Source organism: Symsagittifera roscoffensis, chromosome 4 (genome assembly GCF_963678635.1).
Source record: "Symsagittifera roscoffensis chromosome 4, txSymRosc1.1, whole genome shotgun sequence".
In the NCBI taxonomy this organism is placed as follows: domain Eukaryota; kingdom Metazoa; phylum Xenacoelomorpha; order Acoela; family Convolutidae; genus Symsagittifera; species Symsagittifera roscoffensis.
Genome location: NC_087065.1, coordinates 24,891,339 through 24,908,433, shown reverse-complemented (window position 1 = coordinate 24,908,433; position 17,095 = coordinate 24,891,339).

Below are 17,095 nucleotides of genomic sequence, written 5' to 3'. Positions count from 1 at the left end.
ACACTTTTCGCATTTTATCGAAAAAAGTAAAACACTTTTCGCATTTCTTGAAAAAATTGAAACACTTTTCTCATTTTATCGAAAAAAACAAAAAAAACTTTTCGCTTTTTGTTGAAAAAATTGAAACACTTTTTGCATTTTATCGAAAAAAGTAAAACGCTTTTCGCATTTTGTCGAAAAAAATTGAATCACTTTTCGCATTTTATCGAAAAAAGTAAAACACTTTTCGCATTTTGTCGAAAAAATTGAAACTTTTTCGCATTTTATCGAAAAAAGTAAAACACTTTTCGCATTTCTTGAAAAAATTGAAACACTTTTCTCATTTTATCGAAAAAAAACAAAAAAAACTTTTCGCTTTTTGTTGAAAAAATTGAAACACTTTTTGCATTTTATCGAAAAAAGTAAAACGCTTTTCGCATTTTGTCGAAAAAATTGAATCACTTTTCGCATTTTATCGAAAAAAGTAAAACACTTTTCGCATTTTGTCGAAAAAATTGAAACAATTTTCGCATTTTGTAAAAAAAATTGAAACATTTCTTAAAACTTGTTTAAAAAATTAAAATGTTTTTTTGCAACTTTTTGAAAATCAAAACAAATATTACATCTTTCTTACATGTTTGAAAAATTTTTGTGCAAAGGTTTTTGACCACGGTGATTTTTTTTTCGGTAATTAATGTTATTTTTGTAAACATATGAGAGAAAATAGATGGAATATCAGAAGTTTTTTATTGAAAAATTGACTTGATCACTTTTTACAAATCCATAACCATCAATAAAACAGTCAATTATTTTTAACAAATCATGTTCATATTTTGAGTTTTGTACTTTACGAACTCTTTCTAGAAAAACTGAACCAATAGTTTGTGTGGAAGCTAGTTTCTGGTTAGAACATAAATAGTGACGTTTGAATTTTTTGCGTAACAGTCTTTTCTTTGCAACACTTGGCATTTTTTCTGCTCTTTTCCATTTCAAATTGTGATGAACAGCGCGGTCAAGTTGATTGAAAACTTCGCCAGTTGATGAAATAACATTCGAATAAAATCTGTATTTGTACAGAGTGTAAAGACAATCGATAATTTGGTATGTGAAATGAAAATCACCCAATCGTTGTAAAATTTGATCGAAAGATGAACCAATCAGAAGTATGTGGAACTTACAATTTTCCAAAGAACAGTAAGAATTGTGGGTAGAGACACAAAAATTATTGGTTACTATACATTTTTCGTAAAAATCACTGGAAACGGAAATAAATAGCGATTTTTGACAATACTCTGAATAAAAGCTGGAAAGAGCTTGACACATAGCTGCAGCCATCTGGAACAATGATTTTTGCTGAAAATTGTGGATTTATATAGGAACACTAACACCTAAACAATTCCATATTTGGAAATTTCCCTCAAAAATTCCAATCATAGATCTATTTCCTTTTATGGTTCAGTGAATGACTCATATTGTTTACTTTCAATTTTGTTTAATCTCAAATTCATTTCTCTCATTTCTCTTCATCTGATCAGTCTGTTCTTCAAAAATGTACTCAAGAAAAGACACAAGTCCCACTTACATTGAATTCTCAAAAAATCAAACAAGAACTGGGAGATTTGCTTGGTCCCAAAAATCCTACAAAGGGAAAATTTATTCTGAAACCTGCTTTCAACTATTCAAGAAAAATGAGTTGGGACAACTCGAAAAAAGACAGCAAGTCTATCTTGGTGAAAAAGAAGGAGAAGCAATCTCAGCAATTAGAAATACTGTTATTCACGATGCTGAAAACCTTGGACTCGTTCCTATATTGGAACTCACTTCTGACAAAGAGTCAACTATGGATCAGGAGCTTGCCAACCGCAACAAAGTGTATGACATAGCAACATACAATAGAAGACAAGTTTGTGTCACGATCAAGAAGTACAATATTAACAAACATCCCTACATTCAGATTCGACTATTCACCGCAAAAGAGAATGAAGCAATGAAACAAGTTGCCTATGTCAACTATACTTTGAACGAATTCAAAGAACTGTCCCAAATTTTGGGAGACTTTATGTTTGTTGAGAACTGTAATGTACAATAATTTGTGTTGTTTTTGTTTTTTGTCTTGTAATTTAACTATATATCCTCAAAATCATTTTTCATTTAGTATTGGTGTTGAACAGTATGAGTTGGAATATTGGTTTTTCAAGAAATTTACTCTTAAAACTTCACAATAAATTGGGACTTTTTCATAATGTTCTTGAAGAAAAGTCCCAAAAAAATTCACTAACAATTATAGAATCTCAAAATTTACCAAACTTGCAGAATTTGGACGTAGACTCACAAATATCTCACTTTGAGTGGACTCTCCATAATGGTAGAAGAAAAATTCACATAGGATACCGATCTGATACCAAAAAAATCGATCTTGTAGAATATCGTAGAAATGAAAATCAATGGAAAAATAATTAATCTTTACAACTACAAAGAGAAGAATATGATAAATTACTTGATATGCTTCCTTCATTACTAGGTTATGTAGTGATCTTCAAAAAATCTTGTATCATTATTGACGAATACACTGTAGAAAATGAACGTACAGAAATTGAATGAAATTCTAAGAGTTTTTGAGATTATAAGGCAAGATTTCTCATCAAATACAAAAAGAAAAAATTTATTTCTTTGTACCTGTATTGTTTTGGACCCGGACATAAATTTAAAAGAAATGGACCAAAAATTTCCTTTTGGCGGACTAATTGGATACGGAAATTCCTGTATGGATTACTTTTTTGCAAACTCCAAAATTTTTAGACTACATGCAATTCTACACGACTCTGCTGGATCTGTGAAATCTACTACAAAAAAAGGTCCTGGGTATTGTTATGTTGCACCTAGTCTCCCCAGTTCATGCTTTCTTGGTCACGTGACTGGATTATTTTTCTGTTTATATGTTAAAATATTTGCTTCATCAGTATATGCTTTGTTTGATTGTTAATCATTTTTAACAAAACTCCAGAGAAATCAGTTAACAGAATGAGTATAGTTGTTTTGGATATTGAATGTATAGAAAGCATTATAGTGAAAGAATTAGGAGTTTATAAGGATGGACAAACAGAAGGTTATTCCTTTCTTCCTCCCAAAAAATTCAAACCAACATCCCAATCTTTTTGGTGTACACAGCATCTTCATGGAATCAATTGGAGCAGTGGTTACGAAAAATATACTGAACTTGAAAAAATTTTGAAAAATCTAGAAGCCACAGACACGGAATTTTTTGCAAAAGGTTATGAAAAATGTAAGATTCTATCAGAATTTTTGGAAACAAAGATTATTAATTTGGATGACTACGCTTGCCCTAAAGTTCAGTTTTTGATATTCAAAGATGAAGAATATGATTGGAGGTGTAGCAACTACCCATTTCGTCATGCAAAAACTCTTCACTGTGCAGAAAGAAAAGCATTTGCATACGGAACATGTACTAGATGTTATTTTAACAAATTGTAAATTATATTATTCTCAATGTACTACCATTTTCAAACTTTATTTAAATTTCATTGTCAACTTTTTCTTTCTAGAGTTAAGATGGTCGATCAATGTGACAAACCCGTAAATTTAGATAATTTTGTTTTTGATGAAGAAAATCATGAACAAAAATCATGGAAATTGTTTGGACGTACATGTAATAGATCTCTTTTAGTTTTTTGGTGCCAATTTTTTTGTTATAGTTTTGATGCTAGTATGTGCAATCGTTCGAATTATGTTATCCACAACATGTGAAGAAACAACAGTTTGGGTAGCTATTTTATCAAGTACAGTCGGTTATATTCTACCTTCTCCAAAGCTATGAATAAATTATTATCTACCAAAGAACGAATTTTTATTTCCCTAGTTGGACCAAGTGGATCTGGAAAATCGCATCTTATTTTTGATTGGTTGAAAATTGGTACTTTTCAACCAGCATTCGACAAAATTTTTTATTTTTATCAACATTATCAACCTCTTTATAGTCAAATGCAAAGAAAAAACCTTAAATTTATCCAAGGAGTAGATTTTGACTTGATTGAATTTCTCCCCAATGATGGAACTAAGTATTTGCTTATATTTGATGATTCTTGTGAAGAAATTTTAAACTCCAAACAATTTGTAAAAAATGCTACTGCGGGGAGACACAGGGGTCTGAATACAATATACATCAAACACAATTTATTTCATCAAAGCAAATTAGGACGAGATGTAGAGTTACAAAATACACACATAGTCTTGTTCAAGTCGCCGAGGGATGTTTTACAAATCAATACATTAAGTCAACAACTAGGTCTAGGATCTCAATTGAAAGAGTGGTATCAAGATGCAACATCCGTTCCTTATGGTCATTTACTTATTGATTTAACCCCAAAAACAGTTAATTCACTTAAGTATTGCACTAATAGTGGCTCAGTTCCAACAAAATTTTACTTACCAGCTGGAATAGAGACAAAGTTTTTGGACGATGAGTACACAATACGTCTCTATTCTCCCAATATTTCAAAAATTTTCCCTAAGGCTTCGAAAACAATTCATTCTCAATTGCCCAAAAGATTTCATTCAGTTTCTGAGCGAGTATTTAGTAAACCTATTAAGAGGAGAGCTTCGAGATCTTCGGAAAGAAGACGTAGTAAAATATCGAAAAGAAAGTTCAGAACTAACACAAAAAAGAACTCCTCTACACAAAAGAAGAATTATTTTAAGTTCAACTAAAGGGTTACAATTGATATCTATCATCACACCTTTTGTCATTAAACAATTGACATAGTATGGAACAGTTTGTTTTAATTCCGTACTCAATTTATCAATCACAAAGTACACTTCCAAGAAAACAAAAAGTGGAACAAAAGCAAGAAAAAGAGGAGATTGTACCAAAAAATTTTGATTCTATTTACAGTGCTGTAAATGCGAGGTTGAAAACGAGCAACAATAGGAATATTATTGATTTAATTTTGAATTCTCCTAGAATTAAAATCAACCAGTCAGACAATATTATATTGGATAATCGAGATACAAAAGAATCTATTGTAGACTTTGTGTGTGCACTAAAGCGAAAAAATACCAATTTTCCAGATATTTACTCTACAATTTTGGAAGCAACACATATTCCTCCTAAACTTGTTATTAACAAGAATTCCAAAGCAAAAGATAGAGGACTTGGATCCCTTTCAAAATCTGAAAAGGTAAGACTAAACAGATTGTATTCTAGGGGCAGAGCTGCGTACGGTTCTATTCAAAACTTGAGTAAAGCGAGTGGTTTATCAAAAAAGAAAGTAGAAAAGTTTTTACAAACCAAGACATCGTATACAAAATTTGGTCCACCAATCAGGTCTTTCCGAAGATTTCAAGCGTTTTCTAAATATATCAATGAAATCTGGTGTATGGACTTGGCTTTTGTAGACAAATTAGCTAGTCAAAACAATGGAGTCAAGTATTTATTAGTTGCTGTAGATATTTTTTCGAGATTTGTCAGAGTTCAAACAATGAAAACAAAGTATGCCAAAGACACTTTGCAAGCTTTTAGAAAATTGATTTCTCGAAAAAACACTCCTGAAAAACTTTGGGTTGATAAAGGAACAGAATATGGGGGAACTTTTAAAAAGTTTTGCAAGGAGAAAGACATTGAAGTTTACTCAACAATGAGTGAAACCAAAGCTGCATTTGCTGAGACAGCAATTCAATCTTTAAAACATATAATATATTGTTACATTGAAGATCATGGTGAAAAATTTATCCCCAAATTGCAGCAATTTGTTTCTACATTGAACTGCCGCAAAAATCGATCAATTGGAAAATCTCCCAGAGATGTGAAACACAGTGTTTTTTTATCAATATTGTATAACAAATCATTCAAGAAATATACTAAACCAAAAATCAAAATTGGTGATAGAGTTAGAATTTCGAAAAATGATATTCCGTTCCGAAAAGGATACAAGCCACATTTTACAGATGAAATTTTTGAAATTTCGACAATATCTACAAAAACACCTCCAACATACATCATCAAAGATCTCGAAAAAGAAGAAATTCTGGGAAAATTTTACGAAAAAGAGCTGAGAAAATGTTCAGATTAGTGGTAAGTCATTTTTTAAATTGAGTTTCTATCGATCAGTTGTCATGGATTCTTTTACTATTGAGCTAGTTTCTAATGCTTCTTTTAATTGTTATCCGAATAACAGTCTTTGTTCCTTTACAAATTTTCTACCGGAACAAATACATCTAAAAGGAGAATGGGAGGTTGCTATTTCAGAAATATCGTACCCTTCTTTGTACCAAAACGTTACAGAGGGAAAGTTTACTTTCGTAGATGGACGAGAAAGTCCTGAGGAAAAAAGAAAGATTCAACCGATGCATGTTGAACCTGGATTGTATCCAAGTATTGTTGATATAGTTGTAGCCATGAATGACAAAGATCGAAAACGTATAGGCGCACAAAAATATGAATATAACGGAATTTATGTGTCAGTAGATAAGATTACACAAAAAGTTGCCATTCATTTACCTGAGGATCAATCAGTGTTTATAATTCAAAGTGCTGATTTGAGTCACATTTTTGGTTGTGATTTAGAACAAAATCAGACAAGTGTTATAATGAAAGAAAAAGGACCACATTATCTTCAGTATTCTTACGATATTATAAGAATACATTCCTTAATGATTTATAGTGATATTATAGAATATAATATAGTAGGCGATACAAAAACTCCATTACTGCGTTGTATTCCTTTCATTTCCAAAGTAAAAAATGGAGACATAATATCTACAGGACAGTACATGAACTATCAATCCTTCACAAATCTACAATTTAAAAAATTATTAAAAAACTCTTTCCACAGCATAAAAATATAACTAAGGGATACTACAGGTGAAAAAATTCCTTTTGTGTCTGTAGGAATTACACGAGTTGTCCTCTTGTTTCGCAAGATTTCGGATAATCATTTTTGATTTATACTTCATACGAAATGGTTGCTCAAAGTTCAGCTAATTTTCCTATTTTTCGTGGACATGCAAGGCAGCGTGGAAGAGGTTTTGGTGCTCTTGCACAAACTCTTGGGAGAACTGCAATTCCCTTCATTAAAAAATATATAGTCCCAGCTGCAAAAAGAATCGGAGCAGATTTATTTGAAATTGCCGCTCCAGAGATTGGAGAAGTTGTCAGTGGACGAAAAAAACTCAAAACGTTTGCAAAAGATGTTGGAACAAAAACAGTTCGAAAACAGCTGGGAGGTGGAAAAAAGAAATCCAAGCGTAGAACAAGAAGAACCATTTCCCAAAAGAGTAGTTCAAAAATCAGTCGCTCTCGCAAAGACATTTTTGACAAGATAAAATGAGTGTAAATCAAAGTAGTCATTTTCGGTACGGAGCGTTTACAAATTCTTCTTTGGAGATTTTTGATAAAGTCCCAGTTTTGGAAACAATTATGTCATCTTACACACAAGAAGTATTCCCCAGTACTTCTCTGGATGAAAGCAGTATTGAGTTTGAATTTGAAACGGATCGTAATCTCTACTTGGATATGCGTGATACCCATCTTAGCTTAAAGCTTCAACTATTCAAAGGAAGATTGTTTGATGCTTTCGGAAAAAGGATAACATAAAGCAAAATCGGAGGAAGATTCAGACGAGGAACCACAAACTTACTTAACTTATGTAAACAATCTACATTCTCTATTCTCCAACTGTGAATTTAATTTAACAATACAATGGTTTACAATGCCAATGGGTTATATCCTCATAAGGCACAGATATCGAACGAATTCAACTCGTCAGCAGTGAGTAATAAAGGAATTCTTGCTTGTCATGGATACAGTTTTGAAGAAAATCCTGATGCATTTGATATGTATCCATTCACTGATAGAGCAAATTCCTTGGGAACAGGGATAATTTTTTCACTCTATGGGAAACTCGCCATTGATTTGTTTACTTGCGAAAAACTGTTGCTACCAAATACCAAAGTTCGAATTAAACTTATTCGAGCTAGACCTAATTTTTACATGTTATCTGATAATCCAAATGTCAGTCTGAAAAAAGTTGATTGTTCACTGTTTACAAGAAGAATTTTAGTAGCTGAACCTAATCATCAATTTTTGCAATGGAATCTGGAAAGGGAACCTGCTCATTACAATTACATGGAAACTATAGCAAGAACCTTTATCATTCCATCTCGTCAAAACCAGTTTATTCAGGAAAATGTTTTCAATAATGCCCCAATCAGAAGGATAGCTGTTGCAATGAATACAAATTTGGCTGCTGCGGGATTTTTTTATGAAAATCCTTTCAATTATCAACAATTTCATTTGAGAGAGCTTAGAATTATTCGGGGTGGAAGAGCAATTATTTCATTAGATACAACTTCTCCTTGTCAACCCTATGTTACAACAATGAAAGCAATGCAGTTTAACGAAGAATTTCCAGCTCTTCCTATGGAAGATTTTCAAAATCACTATATTCTAGTTTTCGACTTGACTTCACTACAGGATGCCGCTGAACACTTGCATTATCCAGAACTTAGTGGAGAAAGCTTGAGATTAGAAATGTTTTTCCAATTTCCCTAGGAGCAAGTAACGGAAGTGATAGTCTTGGGAGAAAGACTATCAAATTTTCAAATTGACAAATTCGGAACAGTCGCTAAAAATGTTAAATTTTTTTGAGTTTTCAGGTTCCTATAAAAATATTGTAACTTTTTTGGGACTTTTCTTTGTTACTATCTCTGTACTATCTATATTGATTTTCTTCAGACCTAAAGCTCCAGAAAAAATAGAGAAGGAATGCTGTTTAGTTGAAAACCCGAGACCTCAACCTAGACTGTAAAACAGTATTCAATAAACTTTGCCCACTATATAAGGCTTGTGTATGGGACTTTGTTGATTCAATTCCTAAATGTGTGTAAGTCATTATTCTTCCTTTTTTTTTAACCTAAAGTACACTATCAAACTATCAATTTCATTTTTAGCTGTAAATCAGCCTACAATTGCCAAGATGGATAACATTTCACTTTTGCAAATTATTGAAAGAATTCCAGAGCTCAGGTTCAAGTACATGGGATCATACCCTTCTGATACAGTACCTCAACTAACAAAATACTCTTTTGCAATTATTAACTCAGCCCCAAGCAATGATAGAGGAGAACACTGGATTATGATTGCTCGAATGAATAAAAGCTACTACTTTGCTGATTCTTTGGGAAGAAAGAGATCAACTTACCCTTTTTTGACAAAAAGTTTCGACGAATGGTTCCTCGAAAGCTACAAAAAACTGATAATTTGTGTGGTTTTTACGCAATTTATTCAGCATTTCTCCTTTTTAAATTCTTCCAGAAGAACTTGAATAATGTTCATGATGTGTATTATTTGAATTTAACAGTAATTTCATGTAAAAATGAATTTTTTATTTGTAAATGTAAATTTTTGCAGTAATTTTACTATACGATGTAGTGAATTGTTTGATTATTTATTTAATTTAACTTTTCAAATTCCTTAAATTTTTTTACGAAAAGCATCTTAGCAACTAACCCTTTGATGAAATACGGAGAATGATGATGAAATATGGATGTTGCAGTCTCCCAATTGAAAGAACTAACGATAGAGTAGATAAATTTACGAAAATTGTAACCAATTTCTAGTAAATTGTATAATTTTCTTAAAAGTTTACTCTGAGAAAGATGGAAAAATTATTACACAAAAATATCAGAACCAAAAAAAAATGATACTATGTTTTTCTCAGTGTAAACTTTTAACGTGGCTGAGCAATTGATAAATTTGGATGATAATTTTTTGGAAAATTTGGAAATTTCAAATAATTTTTTTGGAAAATTTAGAAATTTCAAAGAATTTTTTAAAGATTAAAGACAAAGTGATAAAAGAGAACTGAAATGAATCGTAGCAAGAAATATGACAGAATAAATAAACCAGTTGAGGTAAGATTAAATTAGATAATTATGTGAAAAAAGATAAAAATAAGTCATAAAATTAGGTCTCCAGATAACCTGCGGAAAAAAGATTAAGTAGGATATAAAAGTAATCAACCGTGAGGAGCTGTCAAGATTCCCCTGGTATCCCGTGGAGCGGAATAACTAACCTGTCAAAGATAATCCCCTCTTGACAATTTTCCCCAGATAACCTGAGGGAAAATAAATAACATGAAATAAGAATTTAAGATTCTTTCGAGAAAAAAAAATATTCCGTGATATATTAGTTTATGATCCCATACTCTAAATCGAAACTATATTTTCGTCGAAACTTACCACCTGAAACTTACCATCCAAAAAAAACTTTTTCAATTTTTAATAAAAAATTGTTTTTTCAAGATAAGAATGTATTTGCAAGTAAAACTTTAAAAATTTTCAAAAAATTTTCTGAAACTTACCTTCTGAAACTTACCATACCGAATTTTTGTAAGACATGATAGTCCTTACATATCACAAATCGTAGAAGTTAGCTAAGAAACGCAAGTATCGGCAAAATCGAGCTCAAAAAAATTCGGGCGCCAAAAATTTTTCTGAAACTTACCATCTGAAACTTACCATCTTAATACATGGGATACCTATTCCCTACCTTAATACATTGTAGACTCTATACCCAATCTTAATACATAGCTGGGAGACCGGATGTTCAATTCCCTATCTTAATACATGGGGGTCTCCCACCACCCCCCCCCCCCCCCCCCCCCCCCCACTCTTGCTCACTCATATACTACTATGCATAGTCCCAAATCCAAATAGTCGAAGCGCAGCTGTTTTAGGAAGATCCTTCTCGATAACCAAGAGCGGTCTCTGCGTCAGTGTCTTGTTGAATACTCTTATTATACCCATCACAATCCAGAGGGGAAGGAAACTGGGATACGCTTTATCTGTGAAAACTCGATATGAAATGACTGAAAATGTAAAAGAGAATGAAGTTCTTGATTGTCCTAATCATAGGGACAAGATTTGTATCTTGAGAAGATTAAAGAAAATAAAAGATTCATCAGGTCTTGTGAAATCATTTAAGTCAGAGACAAATGATGGACTTTCGAGATGTTCGAATTTCCCGGAAAGACCCACACTAGAGGAAATGGAAATGGATAAACCGGTTTCACCTGAAATAGAGCACTTGAGGGGCATGGTAACGGATGAACAGCTCAAAGCCATCAAGGTTGTACTAGAGCGCAATGAGGACGTTTTTTCGAAACATAAGGCAGACATTGGATGTTGTAACTTTGTTGAACATGAAATAGAGCTTGAAGAGTCGGCGGTGCGGCACAGGGAGGGGGCGAGGCGTATGACCCCACACAAATCGGAAGCATGTAGAAAAGAGATAGAGACCTTACTAGAGTATGATATGATAGAACCATCCAATAAACCTTTGACGTGTGGAGTGGTGGTGGCTAAGAAGAAAGGTGACCAATTGAGGCTTTGCTGCGACTTTCGATATCTGAACTCCGTCACGGTGAAGGATGCCTATCAAATACCTAGGATTGATGAGAGCCTCTCAAAGTAGGATCAGCTTTTTGGCTGGTTCAACTGTGGAAGCAAGACAGGGATAAAACAGGGCGGATGGTAGCGAGGACATACTTGTGCGGACATGTTTAGGAAGCAGAAGGTGGCATTCAAGGAGGAGGCTGAACACCTCGGACTGAGTCAATAGTACGGGGAGTGGGACAATGCAGAGGAAGATGCCGAAGAAGAAACTTTGTCCGGGGAGTGTGAAGAATGGGATGAAGACTCAGATAAGAACAGCGATGACCAAGATAGTCTATGCATGATATTGGCGGAAGAGAAGATGAGGCACCGCGACAGGGAACTACAGACGGATCCCTCCTCAGGAACGTACAATTTGGATCAGCAGGAGGTATGCGGAGGTGAAGAATTTGAGAGAATTGCTTTATCAAGGAAACCGTTCAGGGAGCTATCATGCAACTCGAATGTCAGAACGAACCTGGTGCCAGAAAATGACAGGAAGGTCTTGAGGAGGATAGTTTGCGTCAAATTGAAGGATGACATCCACATTCCCGGAGAAATGAAAGGTCAAATAATGGCACCGAAGGAACACGTCAAGGCAAGATATAGGCTGTCGGATCTGATTCGAGCCCAAAAGAATGACAAGATGACAAGCAACCTCTCCGAATGGATCCCGAAGGGAGCCAAGGAGAAAGGGGACCTGGAAGAAGACAGCTATAAGATCTTGAGCCAGTTCTACAAGGAGAGGAAAGATTTGCTCTATCACACAGCTGATGGGTGGTAGCATGCAGGAGAAAGGATGAGGAGAAGATACTACACAAGCATAACCTCATCATACTACCACAGTTGTACCAGACGGAGGTGTTATTCAGATCGCACGATCAAATGGGGCATCAGGGGATAGACAAAGTGCAACAGAGAATACTACACAAAATTGATTGGCCGGGATTAAGAAAGGCCTGCGAGAGATGGGTGAACGCATGTCTGGCATGTCTACAGGTGAAAGACCCACGGCAGATGAAGTTCCCACTCAAGTCCGTTGAGAGCTCGGAATTCAACGAGGTTGCGCAGATAGACCATCAGAAGATCTGCATGACAGAGTCGGGGTATAACCAGATACTGGTCATAATAGACCACTTTACGAAGTTGGCGGAAGCGGTGCCCTGTCAAACAGCCTCAGCGGAGGAGACTTGTGACCACTTGATAACACATTGGATATCACGATATGGTTGTCGGATGACATTTCAGTCGGACAACGGGAAAGCCTTCGTGGGTGACCTGACAAAAGAATCGATGAAGAGGTCACATATTGCTCAAGCGCACTCAACGACTTACCATCCTCAGACTAACGGGTTAGTGGAAAGACAGAACAGAACGTTGGTGAACATGCTGAGGGTATATTGCTCGAGATACATGACAGACTGGGATAAATATCTGCCGCAAGTGGTCGGGGCGTACAACAGCACGCAACACTCCACAACAGGAATAAGTCCCTTCATGATGTTAACGGGTAGAGAGAGAGCAATGCCCCTAACGTTCTTTTACCCAGAATACGAAGGGAAAAAGAAGTCGCCTCAAGCTTATATGAAGGAAGCGGTCAAGAGACAACAGGAACTAATGAGCTCTGCAGGAGGAATACGGCGCAAGCACAAATGAGGCAGCGGAAGAAATATGATGAGAAGATACTTCAAGCTAAACCGTATGCAGTGGGCCAATACGTCTGGTTGTTCCAGAATGTTATACCTCCCAAGGGGACGAAAAAACTACTCACTCAAGAAATGGCGAGGACCGTTTATGACCACGTAAGTACACCAGCAGGGACCGTTCTACCGCTTGAGTACGGGGCGAGCAGCGCATTATAAAAATCTGAAGCCTCAAGTCCCATCTCCGGAGGACTGGTGCGTACCGCAGAATATGGAGGGACTAGAGTACCTATTGGTAGAGCCAGCATGTGAAGTGAACGAAAAAGGCACCAGAGAAAAGAATGATGGCAACGAGGACGTGAGCATGGACGATAATGAAAAGATAGAAGCAGGCTCAGATGCGGAGTCCTTTGCGGAAGAAAACTGAAATGACCAGGAGCAGGACGAGGTGCCAAAGTGGACGGAACCAGACTTGCCGATAACAGCAGGAACCAGGAGTGGCAATCGCAAACGGACAGGCATGAGGTACAATAGGCACGGGGATGACTTCTTGATTGACAAGATAGAGCCTGACGAATTGAGCGAAGAGTTACTGAGTGTGGGCGAATTGGTGGCCAATGATGAATGGCGAATCATCAACGACAGCGAACAAAACCCGCAGGAAGACTACTCCACTTCAGAACAAGTGCAAATCTGGAGCAGAGCGAGATAGAAAGGAGGGAAAACACAAACTTGAGAATACTAGAGTGGATGCGCGATGTCAAGAGCAAAGGAGATGAAGAGCAAAGCATCCAGCAGGTCGACGTGTCAGCTGAAAAATACGTGAAAACAAAAGCTCCCCTCTTCGGTTGGACAGCACTGACAGGCCGGTCGAGATACCGCCAGATAATTTAGAACCAGCATGATCGACGGGGACGTCGATAAATATTTTTGTCCGGGGAGTGTGGGTAGGACTTACCCACACCGAAAATTTGATGATAAAGAAACTCAGAGAAGTGAGAGAGACCAGCGGGCTGGAACTGGATGCGGAAGAGGCCGAGCCTATCATAGGACAAAACTTCAAAACAAAATTTGAGATACCCAATGAATACTCCGAGAACATCCTGATAACGGACAGCGACTTCATTTTGTCAGACAGGACTAGCGCGATCTGTATAACCGCGGACATGAGCTTCAAATCGAGACTAGAGGCCGACTTCAAGAGAGAATATCAGAATGTGGAGTTTCTATTTAGATAGAGACCCGGGCTGGGAGGAATGGCTGCGCTTCCCCCATCAGTTTCACAAGTCCCGGGTAATTACATGTGCTTTCTGGTAACTAGGATCATTGAAAGGAATACGATAGATCACGAGCACGTGATGTTGGCACTAACGAGGCTGAGATATTTCATGGTTGAAAGAGGGATAATGGAGGTCTCGATGCCGGTTTATGACCCAAACAGGGGCAGGTTGAGCCCAAGGGAGTTATACGCCATCCTACACGTGATCTTCGCAGAGACGGAGACAATGGTACACCTACTAAAGAAATACTACTTGAGTATCGCTTGATTTACGGGCGGACAATGGAGGTCTCGAGTTAGGTACATGGGGATCTCGAGTTAGGTACATGGGGATCTCGAGTTAGGTTCATAGGGGCGCAAAGCAAGTAGATGGATTTTATCGCAGTTGGCATGACAATTAAATTTTAGAGTTGACGGTGCTAAAACATGAAATCAATCTGCATGCTCTTAAAACTTACAATTGAACTATTTTAGTAGAATAGATGATGGGATAATGTTTCAAACACAATGATGGGGGGGCTTAGGTTAGGCACAGGACATCTCGGTCTAAAAACTGCATTTTATTTTCAGATTGATTTGCAAAATTGAGTTGACGACCAAGCCGCACTCATTTAAAAAGAAAAAGAAGATTTTGAACAAGTTCACGATCTGCAGGATTTGAAGGGAGACGTTTTTTTCTCAATTCTCAAGTTAGTTGACAAGGTAATTCTCAAGTTGGTTGACAAAGTAATTCCCAAGTTGGTTGACACGTGAGATCATCTGAAGATTGTGACTATGGCAGATCGCTTTTGGAAATATATGCCTGCAGCGTTTAAGGGACCTACGCTCGATGAACTATACAAAAGCTTGAGGGATCTGGACTACACCCAAGTCGATGAGAGGATGGCGGTGATGTTGAACGCCATCCTACAGTTAGAGGCGCAGGGTCAATGCAGGGAATCTGCGACAGAAATTCTTTTTTGATGGTTGGCTACACGACGGAGGGGATATCCAATCAAGAACAGACCAGATGATTGTCCTGGAATGAGGATGGAGGCGAGAGGGGATTCGAATTGGCGAGGAATCCTGGCTTGAGCAACAACACAGAATATGGCGCTGGAGACTTTCCACCCCCCGCCAGACCGCCAGCTGGACTCGCGGCCCAATTCACGAGCAGGCCCTCGTCTATGATACGGTCTCAACAGACAGAGGAGGCATATCCGGTTCTCAGTAGCTTGAAGAGGGAACTAGAGAGGACACAGAGGGAGTAAGACAAGGCGAACCTTGACAGGGTTGGCGCGAAGCTTGAGAGGGACCAGGCAAACCTGGAGAGAGATCAGGCGATCCTTGAGAGGGATCAGGCGTGGCGTGATCTCAACATGATCAGGGCGGTGTAACAGCAAGAACAGAGGTTCCGCGAGAACGAGGTGAACTGCAGGCAGCTGATGTCGGAGATGGAGAAGCTTCAGAGAAGACAGCGAGAGCTCGCGAGACAGAAAGAAAAAAGGAAACGGACAACAGAGCCAGCCGCCACAGCATCGAGACCTGCATCGCGTGTGGAGGTGGACGAGGCTCGTAGGCCAAGCGGCCGGTTCAACTTAGACCGGGCGGCCCAGGAGCACATAAATGAGGGGCTGGAGGTGTGGATACCACCCGAACCGTTACCCTCTGTGCACAGTCTGGATGCGCAATCGATACGACCATTGATGGAGGTCAAGCTCCCATGATATACCCCTAATTCAACCACAAACAGTAGCTGGGTCGAGTTCATCACGTCTCAAGGTACTGCAAGATAGGTTACAGTCTAGAGCCCGTGACGATTCGGTGAGGGAAGGGCGACCTCCTACTTGGAGGGACCATCCAGTTAGGAGCATGACAATCGCGAGCTACAAGAAAAAAAAAGGATGGTGCATACCACAGGCACAACCGAATGGACTGGACGGCAACATAGCGGGCCAGGAGGGATTGTTTCCATGACGCGGCCTGGGCTGAATATTTCACTCAACCTAGGATACCGGATGGTGCAGTTCACCTGATCATAGGGGACAGCTTGATACGGGTGCTGACGCGGATCCAGTCACACTGGCAGGTGGGAGTCTTGAGTTTTTCTGGAGCTGCGACGCCGCAGATGTTGGCGTCCCTGGAGATGTTGGATTTGGTGAAGATGTACACGGTCACTCTGATGATGGGGACTAACGATTTGTCTAGAGGAGAGTCAAGGAATGTGATGATGTTGCACAAGAAGATGAGTTGTATCCTTCAATTTGGTTTGATCCCGCAATACTCACCATCTGTACAGTCCCATACAACATGGTATTTGACCAGCATGCGATGGAAATGAATGAGAAGGTGCGAAATATCAATGGAGAAATCAGGCAGATTCAGCAGAAAAGCGTGCTCCCCGTGAGGTTGCTGGATGTGGCCGACCTGATGGAACACTCCCTCCCGCGCGATGCATCCTCGGATGGAATCCACTTTCACACGCCCAAGGGAGCGGAGTGGCTAAATGGTGGCTTCCAAAGGCATATAAACCTGCTAGAGTCGGACCTGCTAGAAATGGCCCAGTTTACCTTGGGTCCACCCCCGATCCCTCTTTTCTATGCCCCTAGACCCCTATCCAGCCGTCTTGGAGCGAGAGCTGATTCGAGAGATAGTTCAAGGAGCAGCCGGACCAGGCAATCAGGGTCCACACCGTTGGAGGCTGAGGAGGTGGAGTCTTCCACGCCCCAGAGTTCGCTGGTGTCTTCGGTAGTGTTGGTGGGCAGCA